Raw genomic sequence first — 12,297 nt, 5'->3', positions numbered from 1 at the left:
TCAATGTAAAGAAGACAAAAATGTTCACCACTGGACCAATAAATGACATCATGATAAATGGAGAAAAGATTGAAGTTGTCAAAGACTTCATTTTTCTCAATTCAACCATCAACATTCCTGAAAGCAGCAGTCAGGAAATTAAACAACATATTGCATTAGACAAATATGCTTCAGAAAATCTCTTTTAATTGTTCAAGAGCAAAGATGTCAGTCTGAAGATAAAGGTACACTTGACCCCAGCCATAGTATTTTCAATAATAGTGTGGTTACAAATTGGGCTGCAAATCTTCAGGTCAGCAATTTGAAACTACCAACTGTTCCATGAAGAAGATGAGACTTTCTGCTCCCTTAAAGATTTATAGCCTCGGAGACCCTCTACAGGGTTGCTATGAGTCAGAACCGACTCCACAACACATAACAATAACAACAACAACAACAACGTATTCATGTAAAAGTTGGGTAATAGATAAAGAAGACCCTAGAAGAATTGATGCATTTGACTTATGGTGTTGTAAGATAATATTAAAAGTACCAGGGATTGCCAAAAGAACAAACCACTCTTTGTTGGAAGAATTACAGCCAAGTCCTCCTTAGAATCAGGATGATCTGACTTTGGTTCTTATATTTTGGATATATTATCAGGAGCGACCAGCATTGAATAATGACATCATTTTTGGCAAAGTAGAAAGTAAGAGGAAAAGAGGAAGACCCTCAATGAGATAGGTTGGCATAGTTGCAGAAGCAATGGACACAATCATACCAACTCTGCCACACAAGACCTCTTTAAAGTATTCAAGAGCAAAAATATCAGTTTGAGGACTAAAGTGTGCTTGACTCATGTCATGGTATTTTCAGTAGCTTCATCTGCATATGAAAGGTGGACAATTAATAAGGAGATGGTAGAAGACTTGATGAATTTGAGTTATGGTGTTGGGGAAGAATATTAAAAGTACCATGGATTGCTAGCAGAACAAACAAATCTGTGTCGGGAAATATACAGCCAGAATGTTGTTAGAAGCATGAATGATGAAACTTCATCTCTGATACTTTAGACATACTACCAGCAGGGACAAGTTCCTGGAGAAGTTCATCAGGTTTGGTAACGTGGAGAGTAAGAGAAAAAGATGAAAACCTCCAAAGAGATGGATTGTTGTAGTTGCAGCAGCAATGGACTGAAGAATAGGAAAGATTGTGAGGTTGGTGCAGGACAGGGTAGTGTTTTGTTGTGCATAAAGTCTTTATAGTCAGAACTGACTCGACAGTACCTTACAACAACAACTATTGTTGTTGTTGTTGTTGTCAGGTGCCATCGAGTCGGAACCGACTCATAGCGACCCCATGCACAGCAGAACGAAACAATGTCTGATCCTGGGCCAACCTCACTACCGCTGCCACACTTGACGCCATCAATGATGCCACCCGGCTGATCCATCTCGTTGGGGGTCTTCCTCTTTTTCTCTGACCCTCCATCTTACCCAGCATGACATCCTTCTCCAACGACTGTTCCCTCCTGACAATATGTCCAAAGTATGAGAGACAAAGCTTAGCCATCCTGGCCTCCAAGGAGCACTCTGGCTGTACTTCTTCAAAATAGATCTATTGGTTCTTTTGGCAGTTCATGACACTTTTAGTATTCTCCTTCAACACCATAACTCAAAGGCATTAATTCTTCTACGATCTTACTTATTCACTGTCCAGCTTTCACATCCATATGAGGTTATTGAAAATACCATGGCTTGGGTCAGGTGCACCTTAGTCCTCAACTGACATCCTTGCTCTTCAACACCCCAAAAAGTCTTGTGCAGCAGATTTGCCTAATGCAATATATCGTCTGATCTCTTGACTGCTGCTTCCACAAGTGTTGATAGTTGATCCAAGAAGAATGAAGTCCTTGACAACTTCAATCTTTTCTCCATTGACTATTGTTGTAGAGTTGTATAATTCTTTATTCAATTCTATTAGAGTTTAATTTATGTATTTTGAGGCTCTTTCAATAGGAACAGGGATATTATTTTTGGTTATGTATTCTTGATCAGTTGACCTTATAACCATGAGATAATATCCTTCTATATTTTTTGTGCTGGTTTTTGCCTTAAAGTCTAATTTATCAGAAATTAATATTACCACTCCTGCTCATTTTTTACTGCCATTAAATGATGCAAACACCTTTTTTAAAAACAACATAAAAGACTTTAAACGGTTTAGAATTAGGAAAGATGTGCTCTAGGGTTGTATTTTCTTACCATACTTATTCAATCTGCATGTTGAACAAATAATTTGAGATGTTAGATTGTATGAAAACAATGTGGTATCAGGGTTCGATTCTGTTTTATTTTCCACTATGCTACTCCCTGTCTCTTGAGTGGTGAATTAATCATTGACATTTAGTGTAATTATCAAAATGTATGAATTTGTTGCAGTCATGTTGCTGTGGGTTTTTTGTTTTTTGTTTTTTGTTTTGGTGCTGCTTTTGTCCTTGTTCCACATATTTTTCTGTGCTGATTTCATTTTGTTTATGTATTTTCTTGTCAGTTTACTCATTGCCATTGTTTTATTGTTTAGAAACACTTTGTTTTCTCTTTTCTTGATTTCATGTTAAAATGTATTAATTTTTCTCTGAAATTACCCTGTAACATTAATTTTTTTTCCATTTTAAAACAGTCCATTTTATCTTGAAATTGACTTTACTTCCTCATCATTTAGAATTCTTTAATTATACTTCTCTCTTTTTTTTTTTTTTTTTGCTTTGTAGTTGTCTTGATTGTAAACTAATATCTCTGATTACCTATTTTCAGTCTGAAAGTTTGCTTTGCTTTGGATACTTCCATATCTGGATTGGACTCCTGATGTGTTGCTGTAAGATCAGCACTGAAATGCAAACCACAAGGTTATTGGTTCAGACCCAGCTATTCTTTGGAAACCCTACACAAGATCTCTATGAGTCAGAACTGATTGGACAGCACTTTACAACAACAACAAATCTGGATTGAATTCTAGTAGGTTTTGCTGTGTGTGTCAATCACTGGTTCTTACCCGCTGTTGTAGGTCTTCATTCCAAAGGACTCCCTTTCATATTTTTTGTATAGTTGGTCTGGTTTTACAAATTCCTTTAATTTCTGCTTATTTGGAAATGTTCTATTTTTACTATTATATTTGAGGGACAGTTTTGCTGGGTATATGATTCTTGGTTGGCATTTTGTTTTCACAGTTTTTTATGTCTTTTCATTGCCTTCTTGCCTACATAGTTTCCACTGAAAAATCAGAGTTTAGTCTTATTGGTTTTCCTTTGTAGGTAATATTTCATTTTTCTTGAACTGCTTTCAGTATTCTTTCATTGTCTTTGATTTTGGAAAGTTTGGTTGTGATATGTCTTGGTGATTTTCTTTTGGGGTCTATCTGGTTTGGGGGTTCACTCAGCTTCTTGATTGGTTATCTTCTTATCTTTCATGTCAGGGAGATTTTCTTCCAGGAGCAACTTGACTATATTTTCTGTGCTTTTCTTTGTCTTTTTCTGTTCTAGAATTCCAATTACCCATACATTATTACTCTTTATATTGTCTCATATGAATCTCATGTTTCCTTCAGATTGTTCTTTCTTTTTTTCTGATTACTCTACTAGCTTACTAGTCTTGAGAAATTTCTTCTTTACAAGTTCACTAATTTGAGCTTCCATTGATTCAAATCTACTCCTTTGCCCTGTCCATGTATTGTCCATTTTTGAATTCTTAGTATTAATCTTCTTGCTTTCTTTTTGCATGTTTTGTAATGGCTCCAATATTTTATCTATTCTGTTTGACTGGTCCTGTAATGCTTTCCTGAATTATTCTTTGTTTTCTTTTACCTTTATGTCAATCCTTTTGATGTACCTAGATATCATTGTGTTGAATTCTTTTTCAGGTAGTTCCAATGCCTTTTTTCCTCAAAAATGTTTTCTAGCTCTGCCTCTTAGTCACTTCTTTGTTTGCATGAACAGAAATTATCTGCTTCTTTCAAGACATTGTGATATTGTTATATTTGTATTAAGCTGATGATTGCACATTGGTGTATTCTTAGGCACCCACCAACTGCCTTCTGGTGGGTGTGATCTTGTGATGAGCTTGTGCACTGTTCACTGTTTGTGCAATTCAGTTTAGAATGGATTTGTCTGATTTGATTGTTGTCATTGATCCAGTGTATAGCAGTTGGTATTGACTCTTGCCCAATGAGTGGAGCTGTAAATGGTACAACTATGTCTGGGCTCTGTGTCTGCAGTTGCTATCTCTTGTTAGGTAAGGCAAGAAGAGAAAGCTCATATACAAGCGAGAATTAAAATAAACAAAATAAAATTTTAAAAAATCATCAAATTACAACTTAATAAAAATAGTAAAGGAAAAAAAGCAGCCAACAACTTGTAAAAGAATACAAAAACTAAACAGAGAAAGAGGGAGAGGAAAATAAAATAATGCAAAGAGAGAAAATAAGAGAGAAAAAAAATAAAAGAAAGAAAAATACCTAGACACTATTGGGGGAAGGAATAAGTAAAAGGGAAAGAGACCAGAGGGTACAAACAAACAAGATTAAATAAAGAGTTACTTAAAAAAATAAAATAAAGAAAAAAAACAGCAGCAATTGGGTAAGAGAAACAGGGGGAAAAAAAGATGAAAAAAATGAAAGGGGAGATAGAAAGGAGAGAAAGCAAATAAGACAAAAGCGAGGGAGAAAGAATAAAGATGCATAAACAATGAAAAAAAAAATTGGACAGGTGCCAGGCATAAAGAGGAGAGAATTCTGGGGTCTCCTGCCAGCCACATACCTCGTATTGTTGGTAGGTAAGGGATGAGATGTTAACATTCAACCCTATATGGAGTGTCTATAGGGTTATGTATAATCTGCTCTGGGAACTCAATCCAGAAGTTATTGGTGCAGATCCCAAAGAAATCAATGTATCAATGTGTTTCTATCCCAGAGGAAAGCCAAGGGTGAAAGGTCCCTCTAGTCTAGGGTTTACCAGAACCAGCAATACAGATCTGGAATAAGCCATACCTTATTACTACTGCCAGGATTGGTGCTATTAGCTCTCCACACATTTTGATGTGACTTCAACGACCTAGAAAGCAGGAACTTCCTTGGAAATGTACGTGCATGGGGACTGGCCATACCTCTAATCACCTGGGTTATGTGGGGTATAAGAAGGAAAGAAAGGGGGAAAAAAAAAAAGGTCCCTTTCTGTCAGCTAATGAGTAGTATCCCTCTGCAACTCCTACTGACCTCTTGTTTTCAAAGTCACTAATGAAAATTCAAGTGTGCACACTATGGGGGCACACTGGCCACCACCACTGATCAGCAGTTTCTTTTCTGTATATGTGTTCTCACCAAAGCATCTGTTCAGCTGATTCGCCTAGTGAGAGTTAGCCCAGGGCTGGCCAGGGCTGACTCTACATGTCTGTAGTAGGGCCCACCTAGCAGGATCTATACAGACAGCTTTCCCATCCTTTAGTGGGGTCCAGAACCTCTGTGTAGCTCTGACCTTCAAGATAATGGGAGCTTCTCAGAGGATGTATGCAGGTGGAGGCCAGCCTCACCTCTGGTCACCAGGGGAGTGTGGGAAACAAGAAAAGAAAATCATCTGTCTGGTCACTAACTTATATCACCAATCTCTCCTTATTTTCCCATGTCTGCTCAGCTCTCTCTCCTAGTAAGTATTCAATCACTTCTCTATCCCTTTATCTGAACCTCAGAAATCCAGAACTATCATGTGAATCTGTTTCATTTGATTATCCATATCTTTGTTGTCGAGGGTTTGTACAGTCTGTGTGCCTAGTCTGTCATCATGTCACACATTCTTTAGTGGAGTCCAGAACCTCTGTGTAGCTCTGACCTTCAAGATAGTGGGAGCTTCTCAGAGGATGTATGCAATTTTAGCAATTGTTTCATCAAAGTTACTTGAGAAGCTAATAGGCATCAGAATTCATGTTCCATTTGTGTTCATTGCTGTCTAGAACTAGGAAAGCCACCTAAGAAAAATATTGTATATTTCAGTAATCTAATTCAGTTCTGTGGTCTTTTACATATTAATGAGTATATGATACTTAAAAATAAAGTACCAAATTCTTCTGTGGCTCTGATTCTGTTATTTAAATTCTACCATTGAAAAATATTCTTTTACATTTGATAGTTGAAAAAGGATGAGACCATTTACCTCCTCTTATTTCAGATGGCAAGCAAAGTTGGATATAAGGATTGGTTGTGGCCAGGCCCCATATTCCAAATTCAAGCTAACAGATCTGTGAATGTATGGTAGCTGTAGGAGTTGCAATAGTAATAGCAGCAGCAATTATTTACTTCTGTTAGGTTTCAACTGCACTGACACTGAAACCAAAATCCACTGACTCCTCCAAGGTATTCAATGACTTTGTAAGAATTAATTTTATGTTACTAAATTTATTTCAGTTTGAAATAGAGTCAATTATTTCCCTTGAGCTGAATGCTAACTTATATGTGTGTTATATTTTCTATAAATAAGACATGTATCCTAGTATGTAAAATAAAATATTTTGACAGGTAAATAATCACTTTCAGACGTCATATGTATCCTATATGAACTTCCAGAACCTCAATTTCCTCAATTTATGATGTTATAAAAAGTATTCATGATATTATATTGCTGTCAGAATAGAATTGCAAAATATCTACTCCAAATAGCATTAATAATTTATAACAGACTGAAAAAGGGTAGTTGTTAATGTGGTAAGAGAATTGAAACTGTTAACCCTTGATTAGTTTATTTTTGTTTCCATCAACATTATTTTGTTTTTGTTTTCTTTACATAACTTCATCTTTTGAAAGTAGAGGAATTTCAAAAAAATAAAAAGGCAAGAACAGAAGTGTGATTTTTATGATTTACAGGATATCATTATGACAGATAATAATCTAAACACAGTAAAAAAGAAAATGTAATTCAGTAAGTAAATAGAATTTGTAAATATATGCACAAATGGCTTGCTTGTATTTCTAGAGAGTAATTCAAATTCAATATAAATGCAATAATTAAAATGAATATGCAATGAATTCGTGAAAATCAGGCTATTTTTAAGAAAATGCTTTCACTTTAGTAAGACAGAAACTAATCAAGGCATAGGTGCTATTCTGAGTAAATTAAAGTTAATTTAGCTTAAATATTTAATATTTTTGTAAGTATGCCATTTAAGAATTTTACATTTCCATATTACTTTTTTAAAAAATCTAGTCATTAGAAAACATTTCCCTCTATTTCTATAATCTATATTTTCCTTCTCTTACTCTGAAGTATTTGAAATAACACCTGTATGAATTATATGAGTATTTGTTTGAATTCACTTTCATAGAAATATGTTTATTAAAAGCATGATTTTTTTTAAAGTCCCTTAGTTGAAAAACAAAATAAAGGAAAATAATATAAATTTGAAATTCTACTGACTTTTAAATCAAATATGCATAGTCTTAGAAAAACTTATAAACATTTCACTGAGAATGTTACATTGTAATGTATCAACAAAGCAATTTAAAAGCATATTATATTCTGTTGTGATTCACTATATTCATAAGACTATTCAGCAAATAGGAGAATGTATAGTTTTAATAAAGATATGATATTTTGTAAATGTAATCCCCCAATAAATATTTTTAAATATTGAGGTTTTGATACTTGAAAAATTGTACATCATTAATCTTTGCCTGGCACATAAGTCAATATATTATGAAAGTCTTTAAAAAGATTGGAAAATATTTAGTTTCAATCATTCAGATAATTCCATTAGGATGTCCGATTGTCATGGATGTCCATATTATGTCATGACTTTTAAAGTCTATTCTATTAGGTATACAACTTGTTAATTTTTCTCTCTTTAATGTATTTCCCACACTAAAAATTTATCCTCTAAAAAAATCCTAATTTTTATCTACTGAGTGGTCATTTTAAAAAATAGTATTAGAAAATGATTATATTTTAAAGGATGAATTAAAAATCACAGTTACAAAAATGAAGGAACTAAAAATGTCAATATATCATACTACAAAATTTCACCACCAATCATCTATCAGATTGTATTACGATGGTAGCCTGCATGTTGCTGTGGTGCTGGAAACTATGCCACAGGCATTTTAAACAATGTCACGGTCAACCATAATGGACAAGTTTCAGCTGCGTTTCTAGGTGAAGGCAGACCAGGGAGAGGGAAAGGCAGACTACTTCTGAATGTTTAGTCACTGAAGAGCTTATGAGTAGCAGTGGAATATTTTCAGATGAAAACATTATTAATAACAAGAGAATATTATCAGATATAGTGACAGAAGAAGAGCCATCTGTTGGAATACACTCAAAATACAACTGAGGAAGAGCTGCCTCTCCAAAGAAGAGTTAACCATAATGATGCAATTGGAGTGAAGGTTTTGGGTCCATCATTTGCTGAAAAGCACTATTAAAAATGAGGATAAGGAGCTGTAAACATCCATTAATAATTAGAACATGAAATGTACTGTGAATATAAGAAAAGTGGAAGTTGTCAAAAATGAAATGGAATGCATACAAATCAATATTGTATGAACTAGTGAGGTGAAATTAATTAATATTGGGCATTTAAAATCTGACAAACATATGATTGAAATGGAATGGTATTGCATTAATCATCAAATACAATATTTCAAGTGGATCTTCAGGTACAATGCTGTCTGTGATACCATAATATCTATGTGACTATAAGCAAGACCATTTAAAACCACTTTTAATCAAATTTATGCACCACCAAGTAAAGAGAACAATGATGAAATTAAATTCTACCAACTTCTTCAGTCTGAAATTAATCAAACATGCAATAAAGATGTACTGATAATTACTAGTGATTGAAATGCAAAGGTTAGAAACAAAGAGGAAGGGTCAGTAGTTGGAAAATAAGGCCTTGGTGATACAAATGATGCTCGAGATTGCATGATAGAATTTTATAAGACTAATGCATTGTTCATTGTCCATACCTTTTTCAAACAGCATAAAAGGTGGCTATGTAAATCGACCTCACCAGATGGAATACATAGAAGTCAACTTGACTACATCTGTGGAAAGAGATGGTGGTGGGAAATTTCAACATTAGCCAAAGCAAGGCCAGGATAAGACTGTGGAACACATCATTAATTGCTCATATGCAAGTTCAAGCTAAAACTGATGAAAATTAAAAGTCCACAAAAGCCTAAATATGACATCCAGTATATGGCACCTGAAATTATAGACCATCTCAAGAATAAATTAGATGCATTAGACACTAATGACTGATGATCAAGAATTGTAGGATGACATCAAGAACATCGTACAGGAAGAAAGAAAAAGATTATTTATATGAAAAGAAAGAATGAAAAGACCAATATGGGTGTCAGAAGAGACTCTGAAACTTGCTCTTGACTGTTGGTATGCTAAAGCAAATGGAAGAAATTAGGAGGTAAAAGAGTTGAACAGAAAATATCAAAGGTCATATCAAGAAGACAAAGTCAAATATAATGGATTGTGCAAAGACCTGGAGTTAGAAAATGAAAAGGGACCTCGCTCAGCACTTCTCAAGCTGAAAGAACTGAAGAAAAAATTCAAGTCTTGATTTGAAATATTGAAGGATTCCATGCAGTCCTGGTGTGGCACTTTGGATTAATGTGATAGACTACAAATCTGTCTGAACTGCAAGGTCGGTGGTTCAAGCTCACCAGCTGCTCCTTGGAAACCCTATACAGGGTCATTGGTTGGAATTGACTCAAGAGCACTTAACAGCAGCAATGGACAAAATACTGAATGTTGCAGAAAACATCAAAAGAAGATGGAAGGAAAACACAAAGCCATTGTACCAAAAATAAATGTTCAATATTTAACCATCTCAAGAGGTAGCATATGATCAAGTGCCAATGGTACTGAAGAAAGAATTTCAAGATGCCTGAAGCAATTGGCAAAGAAAAGCCTGGAGGAATTGATGGATTACAAATTGAAGACTTTCTACAAACTGATGCATCACTTGAGGTACTTACCTATGCCAAGAAAATTTGAAGATAGCTAATAGGCCAACTAACTGGAAGATATTTGTGCCCATTCCAAAGAGACATTACCCAACAGAATGTGAAATCATCAAACAATATTGCTTAAATGACAAGCAAGGAAACATTTGGCTAAAATAATTAAAAACTGGCTGTATCAGTATAGCAAGGTAAACTTCCAGAGGTAGGCCAGATTCCGAAGAGGACCTGGAACAAAGAATATCATTGCTGACGTCAAATAGATCATAACTGTAAGCAGAGAATATCAGAAAGATGATTACTTGTTCATTATCAATTTCAACTGTGTGAATTATGACAAGCTCATGAAGAAACTGTCTATTTCTCAAGAATGAGGGGATACAGAATGTTTTAAAATCAGCAAAGCTATGTATCAGGGTTGAATATATTCACCAGATTTATTCAATCTATGCTGAGTAAATAATCCAAGAAGCTGGATTATATGAAGTAAAACATAGTATCAGGATTAGAGAAAGATTCATTAACAACTTGTCAAATATAGATGATAGAACCTTGCTTGTTGAAAGTAAAGTGGATGGTCAGAGACAAAGAAGAAGACCCCCAATGACATGTATTGGCACAGTGGAAGCATAAATAAGCTCTAACATAACAACAATCATGAGGAAGGTGCAGAACCAGGAAGTTTATCGTTCTGTTGTGCATAGGATTGCTGAGTTGGAACTGACTCAACGATATCTAACTATAACAGCAACAACATGAAAATCTATATACCAGATACTGTGGATATGATTTTTAACTTCAAAATTAAAATAAACCTTATTACTGGTGGCCAGTTTATGTGTATGTATGAAAAATTAGATCTGTGTCTTTATCAATATATCAATCTGTGTGTGAACAACACTGCTTCAATTTGAACACATTAACATTAAAAAGTTTTTTGGGTCTCTATTTCTCAGTAAAGGTTTTCAATTTATATTTTTCTTACTTGGCGAACAAGCAAAAACTATATGTCATGATGATATTAGCATAATATTTCTACCTGAAAACTTGGCAAGTTTGCTTTGAGAAGACTAGACACTAGATACTATATCACCTCATCATTGCATTATCTAGAAACTAATAGAATCTTTCTTTTTTGAAGATAACCAGTTTATCTGGTTTGTTGTTTGTTGTTATTGTTGAGTTCCATTGAGTCAGTTCTGAACTCATAGTGACCTTGCATAGGCTTCCAAAGAGCAGCTGGTTGGTTTGAACTGCCAACCTTACAGTTAGCAATCCAGTGCTTATATTTTTGGTAGAAGCAGAAGGTGGAGGTCAGCTTGGAGACGCTGTGGTGCTCGATCACTACCTTGTCAGTGCGCATGGGCTTTATGTGTTCCATTCTTCATCTCTTCCTGGAAGGGGAGAGAGGTTTCAATATCAGGAAAGAGCCTCTGCTCCCGTTAAGTCCAAGCTTGAAACCGCCAAGACTTCTCTGATATTTGTGTACTAAGGAAACTCAGATATTGGCCTCAGCTCCCAGGCTGAGCTCGGCAGATCCACCCATGAAAATGCCAGTACTCAGATAAAGGAAAGGATCTGACAGAACGCAACACCTGCAATCCTGCAATCAGAGAAGCAGTCTGAAAGGTGATAAAGAAGCTGAGTACGGGTAGTGGAGAGAGGTATAATATTCCAGTTCCCCAGTTTAGAAATGTTACTTAAGAACCAACAACAGCTTAATAGACAAAAGACCGAGAATCAGAATTCCCAGATGAAGATTGTTCATAAAAAAGTAGAAAGAAGACACGGTTATAATTCAGCAACAGTTGCCTGGCAGGCCATGCAAAATGGAGGAAAGAACAAGGTACATTTCCCAAATAATCAAAATTGGAACTCTGGTTTGTCAAGTCCCAGCTTTCTTTTTAAGGCTCAAGTGAATCAGAATTATGCTGGAGCCAAATTTAGTGAGCCCCCCTCATCAAGTTGTCATCCTAAATCACCAAGCCACTGGATTCCTGTTTTTCTTAATACTTCTGGTAAAGAAATAATGACATGTCAACTTAAAACCTTACTTAAAGTACAGGTACAAGATAAAGTACTATGTTTTAAATTTAAACATGCTAAATGTTAGTCAATTGGTCTGAAAAAAATTCACTAGGGAATTAATCTACTTGTATAAAATTAATGATTAATGTAGAAAATGTGATTAGACTTAAGTGTACACTGTGATGTAATGATCAAACTAGTACAACTTAAAATTATAAATGTTTACTTGCTACTGTGTTCACATATGATTAACTCTTTTTTTTTTTTTTT

General features: G+C 34.9%; 1 pseudogene; it reads left to right on the top strand.

Moving 5' to 3' along the window:
- Window positions 1-12,112, top strand: part of LOC102835796 — a 16,144-nt pseudogene extending 4,032 nt beyond the window's left edge.
- The last annotated feature ends 185 nt before the right edge of the window (window positions 12,113-12,297 follow it).

Source organism: Chrysochloris asiatica, unplaced genomic scaffold (genome assembly GCF_000296735.1).
Source record: "Chrysochloris asiatica unplaced genomic scaffold, ChrAsi1.0 scaffold00405, whole genome shotgun sequence".
NCBI lineage: Eukaryota > Metazoa > Chordata > Mammalia > Afrosoricida > Chrysochloridae > Chrysochloris > Chrysochloris asiatica.
Note: the sequence above shows the minus strand (reverse complement) of the source record. Positions and strands in the feature narration are given on the sequence as shown.